Source organism: Ambystoma mexicanum, chromosome 12 (assembly GCF_040938575.1).
Source record: "Ambystoma mexicanum isolate Mex_15411 chromosome 12, UKY_AmexF1_1, whole genome shotgun sequence".
Classification (NCBI taxonomy): Eukaryota; Metazoa; Chordata; class Amphibia; order Caudata; family Ambystomatidae; genus Ambystoma; species Ambystoma mexicanum.
Genome location: NC_090936.1, coordinates 309,602,541 through 309,628,327, shown reverse-complemented (window position 1 = coordinate 309,628,327; position 25,787 = coordinate 309,602,541).

Sequence of the window (25,787 nt, the reverse complement as noted above, 5' to 3'; positions counted from 1 at the left end):
TATAACTTCTGAGGACAGTGCGGAAGGTGGTGGGGCTGCTCTCACTGGTAGAACCGACGGTTCTGCCCTGCACTGATCCATCGCGACCACGAGGACAGGGAGGACGAGATGTCTCATGTTTCCTCTGCCAGTGCTGATGGGGAGGCTATGCTTGAATTCAAGAAGCAAGAGCTGCGGTTTAGGCAGCAGGAGCTTGAATTCAGCATAGCCAAACTAAAAATCGAACAGGCAGAAAAACAAAAAGACAGGGATCACCAGTTGGAACTGGCCAAGCTTCAGTTTGCAAAAGGGTCCAAGGGTCCTGGACATGGGTCTGGGGCTTCCTCTCATCCACGGTTTCCGAAAGATCTGCTCAGTGTGTATGAGGAAAGGAATGACATTATGGACTGGCTGAATGTGTTTGAGTATGCATGCGAAGTTCAACAAGTTGACAATGCTGATAAGATTGCCTGGTTACTCAGCAGACTGCCCCATTCTGGCTGTAGTGCCATTATGGAAATGTCGAAGGCTGAGCGAGCTGATTTCGCAATGTTAAAGCAAACTCTCATTTTAAAGTTTGGGAAGACTCCGGCCCAATATTTGAAACGTTTCAGAGAGTATAAGAAAAAGGAAGGTGGTACTTGGGTATCTTATGTCACTGAATCCTTGAAAAACTTAACTGGCTGGGTCGAAGGTTATAAGGTTTCTACCTTCGAAGGCATGATAAATCTTGTCATGCTGGAACACATTTTTGCATCTTCTTCCCCGGAGCTTAAGCAGCATTTGGCCGATTCGAAGGAGATAGATCCTAAGAAGCTGGCCATTGCAGCAGACTTATGGGTGTCACATCGAGTGTCCCATAAGGACAAAACTCATCCTGGTAAGCAGGAGGAAGGGAAAAAGTCCAAAGATATGGAGGGTGGAGAATCTGCTAAATCTTCTTCTCATAAGGGCCACAAAAAGAAAAATAAGGGTAAGACACAAGAGAACTCGCAGGTTAGTGGAGGTCAGCCTCCGAAACAGAACTTAGGTTACAATAAGCCTCCCTATGTAAACAGACCCAATGGATCTTGTTTTGCTTGTGGAGCAACTGACCACGTGAAGGGGGATCCCCTGTGTAAGGTTAGACCTTTGGGGGTCCACTCCGCTAATCTGGCCTTCTCCTCCTACGAGGAAGAAGAGATTACAGGAGCATCCTTCTCCTCAGACTCATTTCCCAGCGGGATAGAGGCTGAGGTAGTTTTAGTGTCCCTGGGTTCCTGGGAGCCTAAAGTCGCAGAGGCTTATGCTAGGATTCCGGATAATACCAAGCACTACTTTAAAGACAGTGTGCTGATCAATGGAGTAGATACTCCAGCTCTTAGGGATAGTGGGTGCAGTCGCACTGTAGTGGATTCTACCTTGGTAGACTCAGAGGAAGTTGCCAGAGCTACTCTGATGCCCACTAAGTTGGCTGACGGCCCACTCCGTATGTTCCCAGTAATACCTGTAAATCTTACTTTAAATGGTACAGCAGTCAGGATTCCAGTGAGCATTCAGAGAAACGTCCCGGGAAAGGTCTTGTTAGGTAATGATCTCAGAGCTTTAGGGCTCGTAGGAGACACTGCCGAAAGACCCTACACACGGTCTCAAGCACGGGCAGCATTGGCCAAGACCAATACGCCGCCCCAGCCGAAGGGGAAACCCAAGGCGAAAGGAGTCAACAAGTCAAGACGAGGGAAAGAGAATATTCCCCCGAGCTCGCCTACCACTGCGGTGGAGGAAGTTGGTCAATCGCCCGGGCCTGACGAGGAGGTGGCGATGCCTGAAGTATTTGACCCCAACGATCATCCTGAACTAAAAGACTTGTTAGTTGAAGGAGGTCCTGATAGGGACGAATTCAGTAAAGGCCAACGTGAGTGCCCATCTCTGGAAGGCCTAAGGAGACAGGCCTGCTCCCAGCTTGAGGGTGAACCTCCTGGGACGCATAGGATTTATTGGGAAGGTGGACTCCTGTATAGTGAGCCCACAGAGTCTACAGAAGGAGACCATAGGAGGTTGGTGGTCCCCCTTGCTGTTAGGCCCTTCCTCCTGCATTTGGCGCATGAAGTTCCCCTTGCTGGTCACCTTGGTATGAAGAGGACCAAGCAAAGGTTATCCATGCACTTTTACTGGCCCAAGATGGGGGTGCAAGTAGAAAGTCACTGCAGGAGTTGTGCCTCCTGCCAGTTGTCTGGTAAGGTTGGCGCGACAATCCAAGCTCCGTTGGTACCGCTCCCAGTTGTGGGGGTACCATTTGAAAGGGTAGGGATCGACATCGTTGGTCCCCTTGACCCGCAAACATCCTCGGGCAATAGGTTTATCCTGGTGCTGGTCGACCATGCAACCAGATATCCTGAGGCCATCCCATTGAAAACTGTAACTGCCAAGTCAGTTGCAAAAGCTTTACTTGGCATATATACTAGGGTTGGCTTCCCTAAAGAAGTTGTGTCGGATCGTGGCAGCAACTTTATGTCGAAGTATATGCAGGCTACGTGGAAAGAATGTGGGGTCACCTACAAGTTCTCTTCTGCATACCACCCCCAGACCAATGGTCTGGTGGAACGTTTCAACAGAATGTTAAAGAGCATGATTGGGGCTCTGGAGGAACCTCAGAGAAGAAAATGGGATCTTCTTTTACCATGCTTACTGTTTGCCTACCGAGAGGTACCACAGGAGGGTGTTGGCTTCAGCCCCTTCAAACTTCTGTTCGGTCATCCCGTACGGGGACCCTTAGCCATCGTCAAAGAGGGATGGGAGATGCCCACTCCCCCTGTTACTACCAACGTAGTTGATTATGTGCTGGGGCTCAGAAAATCGATGGTACTTCTGATGGGCTTGGCTAGTGATAAATTGAAGGCAGGACAAGCGCTGGTGAAACATTGGTACGACCAGAAAGCTTCCCTCATCAACTTTACACAAGGTCAGCAAGTCCTGATCATGAATCCTATAAGGCCTCGAGCTTTACAGGACAAATGGTCAGGCCCTTACACAGTGGTGGAGCCCCTGGGTGAGGTTAACTATTTAGTGGACCTTGGAAGGCCTGGACAGGCTCCAAAAGTGTTTCACGTGAATAGGCTGAAGGCTTTCGTCCCAAGAGTCGAAATCGCAGCACTGCTACTGGCTTCAGATGTTGAGGAAGAGGAGTCGGAACCTCTCCCCGATCTGTTCCAAAGCGGTCCTTCAGATAGCTCCTTTGAGGGTGTCCGAGTGGCCCCTCACCTGACTTCTGATCAGCAGGCTGAGGTGAAAAGTTTGCTTAGGCAGATTTCCCCCCTGTTTTCACAGTCGCCTGGTTTGACACCTTGGTGCAAACATAACATTGACACAGGAGACAGTGTACCTACCAAAAGTAGGGGATACAGGATGTCAGACAAAGTACGGTCTTATATTAAGACCGAGGTCAACAAGATGTTAGACCTTGGGGTGATTGAACCCTCTAGTAGTCCTTGGTCCAGCCCTGTGGTTTTGGTTCCAAAGGCAGGCACTTCTGAATTGAGGTTCTGCGTGGATTACAGGGCTCTGAATGCTGTCACCAAGACAGATGCACACCCCTTGCCTCGAACAGATGAGCTGGTGGTTACTTTGGGTGCCTCCAAGTACCTCAGCACGTTTGACCTCACTGCTGGCTATTGGCAAATAGCTTTAGCAGAACATGCCAAGGAGAAGACAGCATTTTCTACTCCAGACGGTCTTTACCAATTCCGGGTAATGCCGTTCGGGTTGAAGAATGCACCTGCCACTTTCCAGAGGCTTGTGAATCATGTGTTGAATGGGTTGGACGAATTCTGTCTTGCATATCTGGACGATATAGCAGTTTTCAGTGCCATCTGGGAAGACCATGTGAAACACCTCGGGATTGTGCTCCAGGCTCTTCAGAAAGCACACCTGACCATAAAGGCTAGTAAATGCCAGATTGGACAAGGCTCAGTGGTTTACCTTGGACATGAAGTAGGTGGAGGGAGGAGACAGCCTCTTCCCAGTAAAGTACAAGCAGTACAAGACTGGCCTACCCCCACTACGCAAACCCAAGTGAGAGCCTTCTTAGGACTAACGGGGTATTACCGCAATTTTGTGGCAGACTATGGCACCATAGCTGCCCCTCTGACTGCCCTCACAACTCCGAAGAAACCCAATAAGGTAATTTGGACCGACGAGTGTGAGAAGGCCTTCAATGGCTTAAAAGACTCCTTGTGCCAGGCCCCTGTCCTCAGGGCCCCTGATTATCAAAGACCTTTTATCGTGCAGACGGACGCCTCTGACACTGGGATAGGAGCTGTACTATCACAAGTAGATGAGAAGGGTAAGGAACACCCTATTGGTTTTATTAGCCGCCAGCTTAAGGACAGAGAGCTCAGATGGTCCACGGTAGAGAAAGAATGTTTCTCTGTTGTGTGGGCCCTAAGGAAGCTGAGGCCCTACCTCTATGGGACCCACTTCACTGTGCAAACTGACCATAAGCCCTTAAAGTGGCTAATGAACATGAAGGGGGAGAATCCAAAGTTGCTTAGGTGGTCCATAAGTCTACAAGGCTTCGACTTCACTATTGAGCATAGGCCAGGTGTCCAACATAGCAATGCTGATGGGTTGTCCAGAATGTTTAATCGACCTGAACAAGAGACTCATCCAGGGGTGGATTAGTTCCCCCTGTCCATAGTCTGGGAGGGGCGAGTGTTAGGAAAGATTTCGTAATTGTAGGTAATTTTCCTTCCATGTGGCAACCCCTAAACTTTTTGCTGTTGTTTTTCACCTTGTTCTTGACTTTGCCAGAGAAGTGCAGCCTTCTGATGCACTCCTCTGGGCTTTCGCTCCTTTCTTACGGGGAAACTGACATGCCCTTAAGACAGTCAGTACCGGGGAACGCTGTTTCCCGTAGTTTCTTTTATCATGTTGCGGCTTTCGTGCAACATGACACAAGAGGGCACTGTAAGCTAAGTTACAGCTCTCTTGGGTCTCTAGCCTTCTACAGGCCCTAGATACTCATTTAGGATTGTATCTGATCGGTGCAAGTGATTCAGGGACAGGAATGGTGGCAGCGATCGTTTCTTGTGTTTTGAGCTCCTTTTGGCGTTCTAAGCGCGTTTCTCGCGCTTAACCCAAAATGGTGGCCTGGCTCCCAAAATGGCCAGACCATGAGGCTCCTTTGTCCTGTCTGCTGACCGTCTTGCTCCCTTCACCTTCCCCAGGTCGAGCTGACCCGGGGCCTTCCTTATTTGGGCATGTACTTTCCCGCGAAACACGGATGCTTTCGCGGGCTTCTACATGTCTTTTGTGTGCCTCCAGGATGTGGGCTGGGATGTCTGGTCCCAATACACATCCTGGGTGCCAGAGAGTCTAGGGTGGTGTGAATGCCTGGGACCACCGTGGTCCGTGATTGGTCCACGAATGGTGTGAGTGTTGATGAGCGGATCTCCCATTGGGTCCCCTCCGTTTTGGCGCGAAGGGAACCGTGGATAAGAGGGGGCTGGAAACACCACTACCATGTCGATCTCCTGAGTTCTCACGAACGAAGGAATACAGGAGCCAAGTATCCTGCAACCAAGAGGCTGGACCGAGGAATCACTGGTGACCCGCTGAAGGACTTCTCCTCTGCACTGCTGTCGCCTTGTGAAACCCTTTTCGCCTTTGATCGAACCAGAAGGCCTGTACTGGTTCTTCGACCTTTGGAATAGCGGGAACAGCTGTTCTCGGCATCTTCACCATCTCCTGCCAGTAAGCCTTCGGAAGCGTCTCTGGGCCATCCAGCTGACTGACCAGCTTACACGGGAGCCTTGCTCTGTAACCGCCGCCAGGTTGTGTAGTATTTCGATTCCTTGTCACTCTCACACGCTTCGTACACTTGGCGTTCCCAAGTCTGAAGTGAATAGTGTACATTTGGCTCAGATACACACGGCCGCTCCGTTGCCCTGCTGTTGTAACAAACTGTGCGGGTTTCTTCGATTGGGACGTCTTTTTTTCTCAACACGACGACGAGGCGTTCCCTGCTCTTCTGAACCTGCCAGCTGCTGAAACTGACGTGGAGAAGCCTGGGTCTGCTTGCATCGGGGACCGGTGAGTAGCATAGCTAGGATCTGGTCGCCCTCCTGCAGTAGCCCATTGCTTTTCCCCGATGTGTAAAACAGCACCCTTTTCCGTACTCGCGCTCTGCTTCTGCCCACTGTGGAGGCTGCGCTTGAGTCGCGGAACTTGTTCTTCTTCTTTTGTGCACTAAACTGAACTGCCTGATTTCCCTCGAAGAGCTTCTCCTTTTGCCTGTTGGCACCAGCGCGTGCAGGTACTTTTGAGCACAAGGCTCCACTCTTCGCAGGGCTCGGACTTCCATCTAGTTAGGTGCCTCTGAAGGCGAACTGGGTCTAAGCATTATTTCGCACTGCCTGTTTTCCCTCCCTTTTAGGTGGACTACACATTTCATGCATATAACGCTTGCGACTGTCGTATTTGTATATATATTGTGTTGATATGGTATGTGTTGGTTTAATATTGTGATATTGTGATTTTCTCGCTACGGTCATTGTTTTAAAGGCCTTGAAATAAATGTGTATATATTTTTTATATAACAACTGTTTGGAGTAGTTTGTAAGTGATCTTGCTTTGTGTGCTCATTGCGGGCTTTCAGTCACCCTCACCCCTCTTGAGACCTAGTCTTGACCGCCGCGATCGCTACCTTGATTGGTCTGGCTCGTCCAGAGGTTACCCTGTTCCAAGTAATTAGGTTGGCCTTCTGAACTTCTGCGCCACCAGGTCAGAGTTCAGAAATCCGTCTTAACAAAGCATATAAACAAAATCAAACAAACACAATTGCCATTCATAGCAGTGGACGAGGGTATGAAAAAATCAATAATACCATCATGGAACAGGAAACACTGCTTACAAAAGTATCCCCTGAAAACTCAGAATTACCTCTTGATTTGACAGAACCACACCTTCCAGTATATAAATGGCCGTGCACATAAATGTGTGCCATTCTAAACAAATCTTTTAAATCTTTACGTGAGTTCCTAAAACAGTATGTAAAAGGAAAAGACAAAAGTAAAATGAAAGTGCTGCAAAATATGGATATATATCCAGTTTCGAAAATACACAGGACTACAAGGACATTCATTAGCCTGCATTTCTGGGCCTATTTGCAAAAGCACCTTCCATGATATCAAAAGGATATCAGTACATCATTCAAATGTAAGAAATATAGTGTATAAAATATACTATGCAAAAAGTCCAGCTTTAGAATTAGGCAATTTAAATAATACTCTTCTGCATGGTAAACCCAAATACTTACAAGAAGAAATTGACAGTATTCAGGGAAAATATTTTGGAAGTGAAAGCCACATACAAAATGCAATAGTTTTAGAACATAGTAGCAACAATTCTGCACATAGCAACCTTCTATTACACACATACAGAAAAGAAATACTAAAATTTAAAAGGGCATCGGCTGAAGTACCAAACCATGTGTGTGTGTGTGTTGCCGCAGAACGTTTTACAAAAGGAACACAGAAAATACAGACATAGCATACAAAATAGAAAACAATGAAGATTCTAAATGGTTGGAATTAGCTGTCTACCTTTTAGCAGAAAACAAATATGAACTAACTGAATGCCTAATATGTTGCAGTTACTGCACTACAAAATTAGACAACAGCCACACTCCTTCACGTGCTATTATAAATAATTTGGAATTGTTCCCACTACCAAAAATCCTGCAACAACTCAATTTGTATGAGAGCATCATAATTCAAACAGTTCACCATTTCAAGCAATTATACGCCTTCATCCAAAAACAGCAAAATTACCTCCCTCTGAATTGGTGAAAGGCATTCGTGGCAAAGTAGTTTATTTGCCATTATGTCTAACCGGAAATGTACACACTCAAGGAGTGCAACCTTCAATAGAGCATTCTTTAGTAGACTTGGTAAATAGTGTACCAACAAAAGACAAAGAAATTTGGCAACAACTGGTGGACTTACATAAAGTTATACAAGCATTGCAATTTCTTAAAGACAATGGGCCTCATCACGACTTGGGCGGTAACGGTAACGCTATTAGCGCGGGCGGTATTAGCCCTACCGCTGAACTCCCCGGCGCTAGTAGCGCCGGATCACGAGTTCGGCCGTAATGTAAGTCCCCATTCCCCACTGAGCCCATTCGGGAATGCCCCATTCCCCATTGGGCTCAATGGGGAATCTTTGCGCTAATACCGCCGGCGGATTTCCCGCCGGCAATAATAGCGCAAATTTTCGGCGGATTTCCCCCCAGCTCAGAGCTGGGGCGAAATCCGCCAAAGCCTTATTCGGCGGACCCTTAAATCTGGCGGTAATAGCGCTACCGCCGGATTTAAGCGTTACCGCCGAAGTCGTGATGAGGCCCAATAACGAGTACTACAAGGAAATTAATATTGAAGAAAGCTTAAGGGAAACAACTGAAATAATTCAAGAGCCATCAGAAACTGGACAATTTCAACTTCTGGATCCGGCTACAGTATCCACTCTTTTGGACCAGAACACAATTCATCCATTGCATTCCAATGAAAGCATAGATGAAGCACTAGAAACTTACCAAATGCGACAAACCACAAAGGTTCACCAATAAGTATATGGGAAAAAAGAATAGAAGCACGTGCTTTTCCACTGCTATTTCCTACTGTCAAAGGTGGAAGATACGATGATAGACCCACTCAGATTGGGGCATCAGAATACCGCTCACTACGAATGTATTCGCAAGATCCTAGATTTAGACAAAATGTGGAATACATATTCTACCTACTCTATGGAAATGAATTAGCAACGCTATGTTACGGAGTTGCACACATTTTGAAATCTGGAACCCACTTTCAAAACATGTCAGCTACGCAGTTAATACAAAAAGTACAGGAAAAATATGAGGTTTTACAATCAAGTATAACAAATTTGTTTGCAAACATGCGTGGTACAAAGGAATACTGGTTCCGACAGCACGGAGACATGCGTTGTATGATCAGAAACTTGGACCACCAACTTGATTTGTTACACTAAGTTGTACGGAATATTCATGGGAAGATTTACATGAGTTCCTACGCATAGCAAACAGCAACAAAAACAACATAGATATATTAACACCAGGAGAACTTTGCTCTCTAGATCCAGTGAATGTGTAAAGATATTTCCATCATCGTTTCATTGGCATGCTACACTTTATTTGCAATAAAACTGTTCCTACCCTTGGAGAAGTGCAACACTTCTTTTGGAGAAAAGAATATCATGCGATAGGAGCACCACATATTCACATGCTGTTATGGATCAAAGGTGCACCTAAATTTGGTCACGACAGTGATAGCACTGTTTTGCAGTTTATCCAAAAATATGTCACTTGTGATATCCCTTCACAACAGACACAGAGAGTTGCATGGGCAGATTTTACAATTTCAAAGACACAAATGTGGCAAATATTATCACCGCAAATACAAAAATAAAGGTAAATACTACACCAAATGTCGCTTTGGTTTCCCTAGACCAGTTACAGAAACAGGTGAAGTAAACAACTTCATGTCTTAAGTTCGACATAGTGTTAAAGGTAAATCACCTAAGAACACATATCACATAAAAAGAACAGAAGAATCAAAATATATCAATGATTACAATGCAATCATTGCCCTCTTATGGAATGCAAACATAGATGTGCAGTACATTGCAGACAATTCTACTGCTGTTGCACAATATGTTACAGCCTATTTACCAAAAGCAGAAAAAACAGAGCTTCAAGACCTCTGGGATGACCTAGCATCAGACAAAACACTATCACAGAAATTGTACAGCCTAGGCATAAAAATGCTCTCGCATAGAGAATGTGGTGCCTAAGAAGCAGCAGATCGTTTAACCGGTACTGCTTTGTATGGAAAAGCAGACAACATAGTATGGCTAAGTCTTGGTCCTGCTAAATCTAGGAAAAGAGTGCTGAAATCATATGAGGACATAGAAACAATTGCCAGAAATGATCCCAACAGCCAAGACATTCTAAAAAACAATTTACTGGACACATACTATCCAGACAGGAGTAGCACTTTGGAAAGCATGTGTCTATACCACATAGCTCAAAACTTTGCATACAAAAATAATATAAAACCCGATGAAAGCAAACATAGATATAGAGTGACCGATTGTGAAGGGAGCTTAGTGAAACTTACCAAACGAAGCTGAATTAATCATGTAAAATTGTCATTAAAAACTCCTCAACAGAAAGAACTATATTACATGTCTCTGTTACAACTTTTTAAACCATGGAGAAAAGAGGAAGACATACTGGGATAACTATGACTGCTATGAAGATGCTTTCAAAGCAAATGAAAGCGCTATCACCGATGTGAACTTTACGCAGTACAAAACAATGTTACACAATGAGCAGCAACAGGAAGAAGAACTTCAGGCCCAACTAGATAAGGACTCTTCCGATGGTAGTCAACCTTCTGTAACAGGAAGTCAATAACCACTCGGACAACCAATAATAGCAAATGAGGCAGAAGTAGCTATGGCAGAAGTAGAAAACACACAGAAGACTTAACTGTACAACAAGCAAAACTTAAAGATCAGCGCACCATTTTTGAAGAGGTAACAAAACTAATTGTACATGGTGTACAACACGAAAATAAAGAATGTAACTGCCAAAATTACAAACCTATACTGCTGTACGCGAGTGGTGAAGCTGGATCAGGAAAAACATTCTTGATCAAAATCCTCAGCAAGTTTCTTCAACAATTGACAAACAACAAACTGTCAGCTGTTATAACGGCCCCCACATGTTTAGCTGCCTACAACATAGGCGATGTCACTTTACACTGATTACTACTGCTTCCAGTAGAGCATCAAAATAAATTAGACTATTACAAACGTTCTGCAGAAGCTGCAATGGAAGTACGCAGAGTATTGAAACAAATGAAAATGCTACTAATAGATGAAGTGAACATGGTCTCCAACCTAATGTTGGCTTTGATTCACCTCAGATTGCAGGAAGTACTGAAACATAACAACGAAGAACTCTTTGCAGGGAAGCACATTATCGTTTTTGGAGATCTTCTACAATTGACACCAATGAAAGGTGAACCCATTTTTGAAACCTTAGGCCACAAACTGTGCCGTAAAACTGTTGGCAGCATAGGAAATGTCAACCTTTGGCAACATTTCCAATACAGAGAATTAACACAGAACATGCAGCAATCTGCAAATCTCATTTATGCCAACATCTTGAAAAGTATTAGAGTTGGTGTACTATTGTAAGAAGCACAAGTAGTATTGAAAAACCGTCACATTCATGCACTTTATGGCGATAACGCATGTGCAACTGATGTTATGGATCAATTAGCTCACAAAAATGTCAATTGTATGGCCTTATTGTCAACTCTTGCAAGCTGTTTCAAATTCAATGAAACAATGTTAAATAAAGAAATGCAACCAATAATGGAAATTAGGGCTACAGACAAAGAAGACGTACATGGTATGACAGTACCCATGTGAAAGCAAGCAACAACAAGACTAAGTAGTTTAGAAAATTCAATCTCCAACACAGCTGGGTTGGAAAAAATATTAAAATTATCCTTAAATTGTAGAGTAATGCTTAAACGTAACCTTGACGTCTAGCAAGGGCTAGTTAATGGAGCACTGGGTACAGTTGTTGGCTTTCAATCATACCCACGTGATAGCAATATTCAGTTTGTCAATATTCGCTTTGATAAACTTTCAAAAGTGAAAAGGATAGGGTGCTCAATTGCTCGATTCCTTCTTTTCAAAGACATGTATGTACATAGAGAACAATTTTCTCTAACTCTTGCATATGCAGTTACCATTCATAAATCCCAAGGTCTTACCCTAGACAAAGCATTGATAGATATAGGAAACACAGTCTTTAAAGAAGGCATGAGCTATGTAGCATTATCACGCTTACGTACACTTGACGGTCTATTGCTAATGAACTTTGATGCAAGTAAAGTCAAAGCTGATATTCCTTGCATTGTAGAATACAATAGACTGCGTTCACTGTACACCCCCATCTGAAACAATATCCTGTTCCAGATAAAGTAAAACATGGTAAAAGACAACTAAATCAAACAGAAATGCAACAGAATCGAACAGCAAATCCCTCAAAGAAAACAAAAGAAGCTAAAGCTTCATCAATTACCACAAACAAAGAAGAACCTATTAGGGAATGTTAACCAGGTACGTCTTCAAAGAAGGAACAGAAACTCAGAAAAATACACTCAGATGCAGAACTAGCTGGTCCATTCAAATTTGCAAATGAAATTGGGGTAGGTTGCTATGCAAATGTAGTAATGAATATTCCATTTCAATTGCCACCAATTCTTAACAATATTTACTTACACAGTACAGACAAATTGTGTTTGCAAATGTTAGTGCTTCATAGAAACGCAACAAACAATCCTGACAACACGTACAGTGTGCATGGAATAAGGCAAGAATTGGACCACTGTGCTAGAATGGTGAGATTCACTATAAACTCACAAGAAGATCCACAAGAATTTCTAATGTACTTACTACTAGTATTGGAAAACAAAAGCATACCTGTAAATTAAATCTTCCAGATTTCGTACATGTGGAAACATACATGCACTCTCTGTAGCAATGTGATACAGGAACAAATCCCAAATGAGCGATTTGTGTATGTTTACATACCTAATTGAGAATCTATTCCATTTCAGCAACTTGTACAGAAGGCAAACCATGGCAGATTATGTACTATTTGCAATTCAGACAATCGCTCCACCTTACTGATACAATCACATAGTGCCTACATAATACTTATGCTACTACATTATAATGCAGATGGTACTAAAAACAACTGCAAACTGACTGGATTCACACACGGTCAAGTGTCACTTGGAAAGAAAACCTTTACAACAATAGGTATTATCTACCATGCAGCAGCTAAAACCAATGCAGGTCACTACACAGCATATATTAAAAAGAAATGTGGATGGTTCGAATGTAATGATAGCACTATTACTCTGAAGCAGAGATTGACAGCTAAACTTACAAATGGGTATTTAATCTTCTTAAAGCCAAAATTTAATAAATAATGTGTACTTCAAGATTACCAAAAAATTATGTGAAAGACAACAAACAGTTAGAATAAGCGTACAGGTATCTAACTGCCCAAGAGGACATAACAACGACACAAGTACATGAATATCACAGATCTGTAAGAACAAATGCACAGTTAGAATACGCCTACAGGTACCTAACTGTTGTTAAAAATCGGCAGCAACGCAACAAACATAACATTAATCCGAAAGAAGAAGGAAGCACTCAAAGGAAACAAGGAAGTAGTTAGTACCATAGCAAATAAAGTTTTTTTTTAATCCGACAAGGATTTTTTTCCCCAGACCCAAGGATTAGAAAAGCAAACACAGAAACTGAGCGGAATGCACAGTACACTGGTTTGTAAACTAAATAGGAGGGTAAAAAAAAAAGTTAACTGTCTATTATGCAATGTAGTAAGTTTTCATAAAATACAAAAACTAACATACCTTTTTCTTTTATCACTGAAATTAACAAAGGATACTTCTGCCAAGTACTAAACGCATTTTAAACATATATGGATTCTGAATAAAGTAAGGCGTAAGTATATTAGCAGTCATTTTGTACACAAGCGAACCTACACGTCAAATCTATGGTAGCAATATGCTGCTGTGGCTGTAGGCTGGCCCTTGCATCTTGGTTGTGTAACCTACCACCTACGCCTTACGACCAAGGTACAAAGAATATAGTTCCTATCCACAACCATTGCTGCATATCAAAAGCATGGTCCTTGTAAATTAACTACTTTTAAGTTAACTTTTGGGACCATCGTCTGCAGCCATGCAGCCAAGACGCTAGGACGTGTACACAACTACCGCATTACACCACACCCATATTCACTTTTAACCCCACTGCTTATGACTTCAGTCTACAGCGCATGGCCTTTGGACGTACAGGCAACACTCTGGGTCCAGGGCAGAAACACCACAGCATATAGGAACCATTGTGCCTTGTAATTCCACTACGTACAAAGTTGGTTTTGGGAGCATAGCCTTCAGCCATGCTCCCAAAACGCTACGCCCTCCCCACAACCATCTTAATGATGTTGCATAGTACAAGTGTACCTATGGCTGTGATACGCTGCAGTAGTTTGTAGCCACAGGCTACAGACTTGAGTTTGAGGCTATCGATTTATCAATGAATGGGTATACACTATATAAAATCCATAGGTGCTTACAACTGTAGTGCGTATTACTTTGTTCAAATACTCTACATCCTGGCCACTACTAACACACCATATGACATCCATTGGGGCATATAACAACACTACGTACAAATGTGCTTTTGGGGGCATGGCCTTCGGCCATGGACCCATAACTGCAGCCCCTCCCCACAGCCACCTGAGTGATGTTCTACCACACCATATCATACCCATTGTGCCTTGTAAGTACACTACATATAACTGTGCTGTTGGGTGCATGGCCTATGGCCATGCATGCATGACTGCAGAGCCTCCCCACAGCCACCTGAGTGATGTTCAATACTAGGGGTGTCTCTGTAGCTGTGAGATGCTGCAGTGATTGTGGGCAGGGCCTAAAATCTTAGGTGTATGTCCATACATTTCAATATATGGATGTGAAGTGGCTTATAACTCCAGTGCTTAGAAGTTTCTTCTTGGAGTGTACACACTCCTCACAACCATCTGATCAATAATGAATACTACAGGTATACCCATTGTTGCGACATGCTGCGGTGGCTGTGGCCAGGGCCTACAATCTTGTAAGTATGGCGTCTGGCCTACGGCCTACGGCCATGCACCTACGGCCTACGGCCAAGACTGTAGGCCCTGGCCACAATCACTGCAGCATATTACACCCATGGTTTCATAAAAATCTTTAGCACAACCATAGAAGGAAACATTGTAAATGTAGCATGTACTGAATTTGTACCCAAAACTCTGGGAGCTCGCCACACCCGTCAGATACATAATCGATTGTGTGGGTGTGAAGTATAAATTTGATAAGCTGCAGTGGTTGTGCGCAGTGTCTACATGCTTGGGTGTATGGCATACAGCCTGCAACCTTGAACCCAAAAGTATACATCTTGGCCACAACCACCGTACTAGATAAAACCCATGTTGGCTTGTAAGTGAAGAGGTTATTACTTTTTTGTTGGGTGCATGGCCTTTGGCCATGCACCCAAGAATGCAGGGTCTCCCCACAACCACCTCAGTGATGTTTGGTAGTTGTGTTTTTTCTATAGGTGTGGTATCCTTCAGCACTTCTGACCAGAGGCTGCACTCCTAGCTGTATGTACATACAGCTGTATGTACATACGGCCTTCGGCATACAGCTGTATGTACATACGGCCTTCGGCCGACGGCCATGCATACAAAACTCTAGGCCCTGGCCACAAACACTGTAGCATGTCACACCCATGGCAGCGTACTAATGAATACAATACCTATAGGAAAAGTAATGCAATTATGGCATGTTGTCAATTTCAATGGTCGCTAACACCACGCGTGTCCGTACAACAGTTACAAGTTGCCTTTGCACTGAATGGACTGAAATACTACCGTTAGAGGACCCCTCATTTTCTGTGCGTACAAAGTGCCCATAGAAAATACATCATGAAGACTGACCGCCAGAACAAATGCATTGATCACCCATGTCTTACTGTCTGAACCTTTCCCAACGCTCTATGACACGGCAAACAAAAGAGATTTATAAATATAACATGTTTGTGTTGGTCAGCGGATCCAAGATGTCAGGCACATCCAAACAATCTGACGCAGAACACGGCGTGCTGCAGCCAATCGGCAGAGACGTCACATGTCCGCGGTCATGACGCCAGCCCCTTACCAAATCGGTTTCTTGTCCGGGGAGCGAACAGGGAAGTGTGACCGCAGAGCGGACATAGATATCACTAATTTTTTAAGACTTACTTTTTGGTCATTTTAAAGGAAAGTACTGCACGGATTGTCACCAAATTTACAAAAGCACGCTTTCAGGACCAAGCCCCTGCCGAAAATTTGGTGAAAATCCATCCAGCGGTTTGACCTGTAGCCATGCGCAAAGTTTTCCCCCCATTCAGTCTATGGGAAAAAAATATGTTTTGGGACCCCCTTACAACTTCCCCCCTGGACGAATCCTCACCGAACTTTGCAAAAAAATTCAGAGTTGCCCATATACTTTTTTTGCAAAGTTTAGTGAGTATTCGTCCAGGGGGAGCGAAGTTTTAAGCCGCCCAAAAGGGGCTCTTCCTACGGAAACAGCAACTTAACCGTAACTACACAGCCACTGCTGTGGCTGTGTAATATATACATTACGTTTCCTAATGCAACTCAGTGTTAAAATACAGCCAAAACCTGTAAAGAGGGGATTGAATTCGCACATTAATAGCATTAGGCAATTCTTTGGAGTCGTTCCCTAAATAGCGAGTTCAGCCCTAAGAAGACTGGAGCCTTGTGCTCAACAGTACAGTTGTGCTTAAAAACGCACGATCGCACAGGTGAAGCAAAAATCGGGTCTTCTTAGGAGGGTTATAGCAAGTCAGGAAGGGGCTTGAGGTGATGAAAAATTGGTTCCCACTATTCGAGTAGGGCCTGCCCTTTGCGGCAAAGCAGTGTTCAAATGGCAAGAATGGCTAGTTAGCACAGGCTAACCCAGCCAAGTTCAAATACCTTTTAAGGGATACTTGTGCGTAAAAGGGATCCGTTGCGCCAGGGGCCACTGATAAGTGATGCAAATACTCGCTGACCCTCGGCACAGTCTGGACTAAAGTTTGCCATTTTAGTGGAGGTCGCTAGTAGGTTTGAGTCCTGCAGTTTCACAGTGCTCCGGCTCTGAGTGGTTGCGGCGAGAACGATCGTCTGTGACAGGACAGTTGCCGTTTCTCAGCTTCTGAAGGAGGTATGAAGAAAATTCGGTGCAGCAGGCTTCAGGGCACAAAAGAGCAGAATAGCAAGGGATCTACAGCGACCGTCACCAACAGGTAGTGATGTGGGAATCAGAGATGCAGGCAACATTATGCACTCTCGTAATTCAGGACCCAGAGGAGCTAAACCTGCACAATTTGGTGAGGGAATGCATGGGACAACAAGCAAGGGAAGTCCCAAGTCTCGGGGTTGCCCTTGAAACAGCGGCGGTTCTGCGGGATACCCTGAGGTAGAGCTGGACAGTTTACTGGATGGCCCATGAACACTTCCCCAGGAGCTTATTCAGTGGGTAGGCAGGGGGCATCGAGTGTAGTTGTTTCCACTACTCCAAAGGGGAAAAGCACCTTGGCAGGCCTTCTTGATCAAAGAAGAAAACAAGGGTCTAGCGGGACATCAGAGGGTGAAGGTTGCCAAAACCTTCCAAAACGTCTCTGGAACTTTAACAAGCCTGTTTCTTCGTGCAGGAGGCTTGGCTCCTTCTGTGGTTCGGTGAGATGATCAACCTGGAATGCATGCAGAATCCCTTCTCTTATATCAAATTAGCTTCATGCCAAAAACGACACTTCCAATTGAGGATCTGCTGTCTTGCAGGCTTCCCAGACATAGACCAATCCCAGTCCATGGTGGTCTCAGTCATTCAGGCACTGCAGACATCCTTGAACCAGTAGTGTGGATTGGGACCAGACATTGCCAGCCTGCTTCCTGGGCACACAAACATGACAGGCAGAAGCCTGCGAATAAGAGATTGTTTTTTGCGGGAAGCTGCATGCCCAAATAAGGAGACGCCGGGATACTCGACCTGGGTGAAGGCAATGGACAAAATGGCCATGGGACAGAACAAAAGACGTTGTGGCTTGCCCATTTTCAGACCTGGCCACAGTCTTGAACCAAACATGGTAAACGTGATATTGTTAGACCAGAAACGTAATCCCATAGTCTAATGATATGTACAATATGTTGGCCAGAAGCAAATTGCATCATGTGACAAACATCGCAATCCAAGAATTGTCAATGTAACCAAAGGGCATCCATTTTGTGAAATGTCGGCCATTTTCTTTTTTCTTTTCTGTCAAACGCTTTGCAAATATATTCTATGCTTCAAACTCACACACAGTGCAAGGCCACGGCCTGAATGCTGAAATACTAACACAGACAGGAATGTTAAACCGTGCAGAAATGCATTGTTTTTCTCTCTCACTAAGTCCTTGAAGTTGAGCAGAAGCTGCATCTAATCAGTAGTCCAGGTGCTGGTTTTTCTTGCAAGCGCTCTTGTAAAAGGCAGTTAAACATGAATTATATTCTCCTAGCGGTGCTCCTTCGCGGAGAGTGGTATTTTCTGCTTCAGAACTATCTGACCCTTAGCTCATGAGCGGAAACACACAGATAACGTAGTAAGAAATGTTTCCCTGCTAAGAACACAATATTCTTGCCGAGCCAGAGCTCCATGTTCCCTGTTCCCCATAACAGAAAGCTGGCACTGCTGCCTATGCTAGAATAACTATGTTTAGCATGAATGAATACTTGTCATAACGTTTCGTAATTGTCATAATTGTCAATCACTGAACCCTAGGCTTATGACATGTATGAGGGCGGGTCCAATTGCCTTAACAAAGGATATGTCTAATATTGCTATATATATATTGCTGCTTGAGCGCTGGTCGTTCTCTCTCGCATCTCTTTCCTAACACTCGCCCCTCCCAGACTAAGGACAGGTGGAACTAATCTACCCCTGGATAGGCCTCATGTTCAGGTTGGTTAAACAGCTAGGCCTGAAAAATGTTAGGGGGGAATGCACGGGATAAAAAGCAAGCGATATCCCAAGTATCGGGTTTGCACTCAAGACAGCAGCGGTTCTGCAGGATACCCTGAGATAGAGCTGGACAGTTCACTGGATGGCCCAGGAACACTTCCAAAAGGGCTCGTTCAGTGGCTAAGCAGGGAGTGCCAAGAGTATTTGTTCCCACTACTCCAAAGGGGCTAAGCACCTTGGAAGGCCTTCTTGATCGAAGAAGAAAGCAGGTGTCTAGTGGGACAAAAGAGGGGAAGGTTGCCAAAACCTTCCAAAGACTCTCTAGCAGTTTCATGTGTCTGTTTCTTTGTGCAGGAGGTTTGGCTCCTTCTGTAGTGCAGGGAGAACTCAGGTCAACTGGAATGGATGCAGATCCCCTTCTCTTATCAAAGATTAGCTTTGTGCCAAAATCGAGGATCTGCTCTTTTGCAGGCATCCCAGACTTGGACCAAACACAGTCCACAGTGGTGTCAGTCATTCAGGCACTCAAGAGATCCTGGCACTAGTAGTGTGGATTGGGACCAGACAGTCACAGGCCACTTCCTGGGCACACACACGTGACAGGCAGAAGCCTCTGAAAGAGATTGGTTTTCACAGGAGCATGCATGCCCAAATTAGGAAATACCGGGATATTCGACCTGGGTAAAGGCAAGGGACGAAAAGGCCATGGGACAGAACAAAAGACTGTGGGCCTCATTACATGGTAGGCGGTGAGCCATGGCGCTATTAGCGCCATGGCTCATGCCGGTAAAATACCGGCACCGCCTTGGCGGAAAGGGGATTTACCGCCCCATTCCAAGGTTGGAGGGGCGGTAAATCCCCCTTCCGCCATTGCCCTTCCCCATTCCCATTTCTGCCCCATAGGGCTCTATGGGAATGGGGAAGGCGCTAATTACGGCACCGCAATTTTGCGGTGCCGTAATTAGCTCCGAGGTCCCTTAGCGGGTTGGTTTTTAACGCCTGCAAAAAGCAGGCGTTAAAGCACCAACCCGCTAAGGGACCTCGTAGTAAGGCGGTAATGGTTAACGGTCACCGTTACCATTAACGGTGGCCGTTAACCATTACCGCCTTCCGTGTAATGAGGCCCTTTGTCTCAGTTATTTTCGGATCTGGCCACAGTCTTGAACCAGAAGTGGTACACGCGATATGATTCAGTAAAAAGAAGTTAAAAATTATAGAAAGTAACTGTTGCCACCGGTTCATCCCAGGCACACTCATCCAATCACCAAAAAATCCTTTGAGGGTGTCTAGCGCATGAAACTAAAAGGGACCCCATTGCATGGTACTGCAAGGTACATTGTGCACTGTTAAAAGTTACCAAGATATGGCAACATAGTCAAAGACCAAGGGAAACAGTTTCCCAGTACTGACAGTCTGAAAGATGTGTCAGTGTCCCCACAAGAAGTGAACAAAATCATAGGGGAGTTCAGCTGAAGGCTGGGCTCCACTTGAAAAAGTCAAGATAGGAAAGCCAAACAAAAGCAAAAAGTTGGGGGGTCCATAAATGGAGGTAAAATTGTACATAATGAAATTTTTCCTAACACCAACCAAGTACAACACAACAGTAGCATAGGTAGGAGATTGGGAAATAATGTTTTTGTTATGATTAGAGGAAGACAGGGTGGAAATTTCATAAAACCAGTGGGAATTTAATTTTACCTTTGAAGAAAATGTAAATATGTAGATCAAGAAAATCTATGTTGAGCTTCTCACAGTGGCCGTTAAGTTCTATACCAAAATTATTGTTTTTACATATGAAACATATACGTCAAAACAGTTTTCCGAGCCATGACAATCAACAATACTGTTGTCAATATATCTTCTCCATGTAATGAGATGTTTGTTGCAATCTTTATTCATCAGAGCATGTGTCATTTCAAACTGGCCCATGAATAGTTTTGCCAAGGGTGGTACATATTTCACTCCCATGGCAACCTCCTTGATCGGTAAGTAATACATGTTGCCACATAGAAAGACATTTTTGTTGAGTGTAAAGTGCAGAAAAACCTTAATCATCTCTAGATGAGATAGGTGTGATGCTGAGAAATCTGTGTATGTGACCTCAATAGCGCTGATGGCTAGACCACGATCAATAGAAATGTATAGCGCTTTTATGTCAAATTTCACCAATAGATATCCCTCTTGCCATTTGATGGCCTGCAAGAATTGTAAAACCTGGGTACGGTCTCTTATATAGGAGGGTAGCTTCAAAACCTGCTCCTTGATGGTGCTGTCAATGTATTGAGAGAGTCCCTCAGTGGCCCTGTCTATCCCGCTCACAATGAGCCATAGCTCTGGTAATGTGTCAAATGTTTTGTGTAGCTTTGGTAAAACATAGATTGTCGGCATGACGGGTTCCGTGATAACAAGGAAAATGTTTTGATTATCGGTTAAGTGGACTGATACATGCCATTGGATCACCAAACTTAACAGCTCCTGAACCACAATCTTGGTGGTGTTAGATAATATATCTTGATAGCAACCTTAACATTTACAACAATGTCATCAAAGTGATGCCTGCAGTCAAAACCCTTGGGGTCTATCTGGACTCAGCACTCACTTTTAAGAAACAAATGAACTCCCTAGCTTCCTCCACAGCCTATACTTGTAAACTGATCCAAGCATGTAGACCATTCCTAACAGAGGCTAGCTGTAATACCTTAGCTAATGAACTTATATCCAGATTGGACTATTGTAATGCCCTATATGTGGGATCTAACTAGTATATCCTTAACAAACTCCAAACACTCCAAAATAACGCTCTTAGAGTAGCCTTAAACATTCCTAACAGAGCCCATGTCTCTATCGCCAGAAGGAATATCCACTGGCAAAAAATTAAAGACAGGATCACCCTCAAAACTCTCTCGCTCACGTCCAAATGCCTCAACAATATATCTCCTCCCCATCTAGCAAACAGAATCAACAAGAGAATCTCAAACCGCCCCACTAGAATGACTAACTCTTATACCTTTATGGTGCCTAGATACAAAAAGAGTACAGCTGGCGGCGCTAGCTTTCCAGTCATAGCTGCCCAAACCTGGAACAAACTCCCCTTAGAACTTAGAAAGGACCAACCTTACCCTAAGTTTCAGGTGCAATGTTCTTTCATGGATACAATCTAATGACATCTAATGTGATCACCCTCTTTTACTAGAACCACTCATCCTGAGTGACACCTCCCGACTATGCCCATTGTTAACCTGTCCCCCCATAGGGAACTCCGACTACCACTGCTAGTATCTAGGAACTTCACTGGATCGTACCGGGACTACACAACTGTGGTTGATTGTTACTTAGCTCTTTATGCTTCCGACACCTGGCATTAACTGTATAAGTATATTTAGACTGTAATGTTGTTGAACTGTCCTACTGCTTGTTTTGTGTGTGTCACTGTAACTAAGTTCTCAAGTATCCATGTAATGTTTGCGCCCGGCTACCTGCGGGTTTGGTTTTGCGCTACATTAAATAAACAAACAAACCTGGTGTTGCTGAATGGGATAGACCCATGCTAACACAGTCTGTTCTATTAAGTATAACAACATTGCCACCCTTGTCAGCCTCCTTAGTCACTATATTGGTATCATTTGCTCAAGAGCTAGTTGCTCGTTTTTGCTCAGATTAGGCCAATTTCTATTGATGGCTTGTTCTTTTTGTCCATATATTGATGTATATCCTTTCGTTACTGCTTTGTGAAATGTTTCTATCTCACTTTCAGATGATGCTGGAGGAGTATATTTAGATTTGGGTTTCAGTTCCTGCATGCTAAGTTTTCTAGGATGGACCTCTAGATCTTTACAAATCTCATCTTGATTGGTATCACTGTCAAGAGACATCAGACGGTGGGTGTCTGGAAATTGTAAACTATATCCTATCATATAGTTGTTTATTGCTTTAAAGCACTTCTCATGTCATTTAGAAAATGATATGTGTACACATTTTTCTTACAATAAAATAATTCTGTGTTTACATATGTTTATTTTAAAACATTAAATAATGAGGGTTTCCACATGTGTCTCTTTCTACTAATTATTTTGTAAATGTATGTACAGATTAAATTATAGTGAACAAGCCTTAGATATAATTGCCACAAACAGGCACACTCTACTATTTATAATTCAGATATCATCTTTTACCAAAATACTACAAAGGAAAGCTTCACAAGTAGTGCTATGATGCATGTGTATCCTAAACAATCTACTCATTGTTATGAAATATTCTAAAATGCTAATATAATATATGTAGAAATGCCAGGGTGGTCTAAATATGGGCAAATACCTTGAGTGATCTTATGTATGATGGCATTAATTAAATAATCATTGATGTCTATACAATGTTACTAGCAATGCCACCAATGATGGCATCAATGATGTGATCTGTGATGTCATCAGTGATCTGAAAGAACATGTAATTAGTGATGTCATCAGTGATGATATCTGGATGTCATCATTGTGGCCATAGGCATGTGCAACAGGAGTCGCAATGTTAAGGTGGCTTTAACTGAATTTCAGGGGTTTTGATGTGTTAAGTTCTCACCTTAACATCCCTGCAACTAAAAAATGTTCCTTGAATTTCAAAGGTTCTGTTACAATGTATTGCTCACCATATCATCCATGCAACTAACGTTTTCTCCTTGAATTTCAAAGGTTTTATTATTCCATAGACTTTGTCTGCCTATGGCCAGTGGCCACGGCCAATGTCTGTGCCCACTGGATATTTTAGAAACCTACCAGACCACTACCCTTTGGCCATGGCTGGTGGTCACGGCCACTCTATATTTATAAAACACTTGCAATACATCTCTCAAAGAGGTACATCATTCACAAACAGATATTGACCTATTATGACAGTGGTATTGTTATGTATAAAAGATTACAGGCTTTGAGAACTAACAATATATCTAGGCAATGCGCAGTGTGATTACATTATTTGCTGAGTATCACATACTTTGGTTATGCAGCGTGCTACAAGCCCCTTGTTTTATGGCTGGTTTCTTAGTGACTGTTGTGATACATTGCACAACTCCAACTAACTGCATTTAAGCAGCACAGAAAAGGTTAAACAAAATGACTGACTGCAAGAATAACATATGCCCAGGTACTTTGCCCCATAGCGAAAATCAAAACAAATGTAGTTCAATTGACCTTCTTAGAAGAAAGTGCACCAGACAAAATAGCATTGGAATTTAAAAAAAGTAATGACCACCAGAAAAATAACCTGAGAAAGGAAATGTTACAATACATATGCTGGCAAAGTATAAAAGGTGCTCTCCTATTAAACCCAGCAATCTGTTGTGAAATATTTCCTGGAAAACAAAATCCCAATATGAAACAAGTGCATGTGGTCTTGTGGGTAAGCATCTGCACTGGGATCATGACAACCTGAGTAAAATACTAGTAGCACAATACTTGGGCAAGTTACTCTGTCCACTCACATGTGTCCTTTACATGATCAGGGGAAAAGAACTGCACCAGTGCCCAAGATTGCAAACTCTCAGGCCATATAGAATCCAAATACAAATGGCTTATTTGCCCTCTCATCATCCCCCCTCTTCACCCCATGTCTGGCTTTAAATAATACTCTCCTTTATAAAGAAAACTTGAAAAGAACACATACCACAGTGTCACTTTGTACTTTACCTAAGGTTCGATATTTTACCGGTCTTGGCTTATACTGGCGCCTGGGCAGGACTGCCTAGAGAGATGAGAACTTGTAGGTTATGTGGTGAAACAATTGACACTGCTTGTCACCCAATACCCCAGATTACAATCTATGTATGATGAGGGGTATGCAATATATCAGAATATAAGATGTGATCATTTCTGAAGCCTTTTTTATGGGGTGGAATCCTTTGTCCTTACTGCTGGGGAGTATCACATTTGGGAAAAGGTGAAAACCAGATTATTTGATTGAGCTTCTATGTTTCAGTTGTTTTTCTTGTATGCACAATGTTCACAATGAATTGTCTGGCTGCGTTATATATTATATTTGAAATATGTATTTTCAATTTTTTCTAATTTCCTAATGTATTTATGTATGTTAGGCAACACGTGTGCAATTGTGGCATTATTCTCCCCATCTTGACTGGGAGACTACAAATACTAGAATCCTATTAGGCAAATGTCAAAAAAATCGTCTCTGTGTGTAAAACTTTCAAGGACTGACAATGCCCTGTGGGGGCTGGTCCCTTCCTCACTTTGTAGCTAACCACGGTCGGCCCTGGTTGCTGCATAGATGAGAGACTGGGATGGCTGTGATTTTTCACCCCCCCCCCCAACATGACTGTAGATGCAAAGAATATCTCAATGACTGTTGCTGGTAAAATAGCCTTTTGGAAAGCCTTGTTATCTTTTCTCACAAAAATTGATGCATAGCAAAAAAAGAGATAACGTCCATGTTTTTTGTAAGCAGTACTCAATGTTTTCAAAAACATTCACGGTTTAATGTTGCCATTTTCAAAAGATGCCATACCATAATCTCAAAGAAATGCACAGACAGCTGTATTCACATTACACCTGGCTTTTTCTAATTGGTGGACAACATTCTTTAGTCCACACTTGCCTTTGCATAAAAGAGAAATTTAGTTTGTGGCCATACCAGCTCCAAATGTATCTTTCATGGAAAATTGCAAAGATATTCCAGTAATAGATTGTGAAATACTATCTCCACAATTACATGTGTGGGTGTTTTAATTATCCATGCACTGACACATTTCTAACGCGTGATTGCACTTCAAGTCACAAACTCAATACCACAGCACCCCCAAATTCTCAAAGCCAACGTCATATAAAATACCAAGTTGCGTTGCATAAATCCCCAGCTTGTTAAACATGAGTATCCAATGACCTAAGCAGTCTTCATTTTGAGCCTCATGCTTTCAGCAATACCCACAAATAAATGAAGCACTTGTCTTTTCCTATTAAGTTCAACTTCCCCTCAACAAACAGAGTTCCTGATTGCCTTCATCTCCTATTTTGCTCGAAAATCCATGAGTTTCCTTAAGTGGAGAAGTTCTCTTTTACTACAGGGTGTGAAAAAGGCATGGGAGCGTGCCTCGATGTCACAT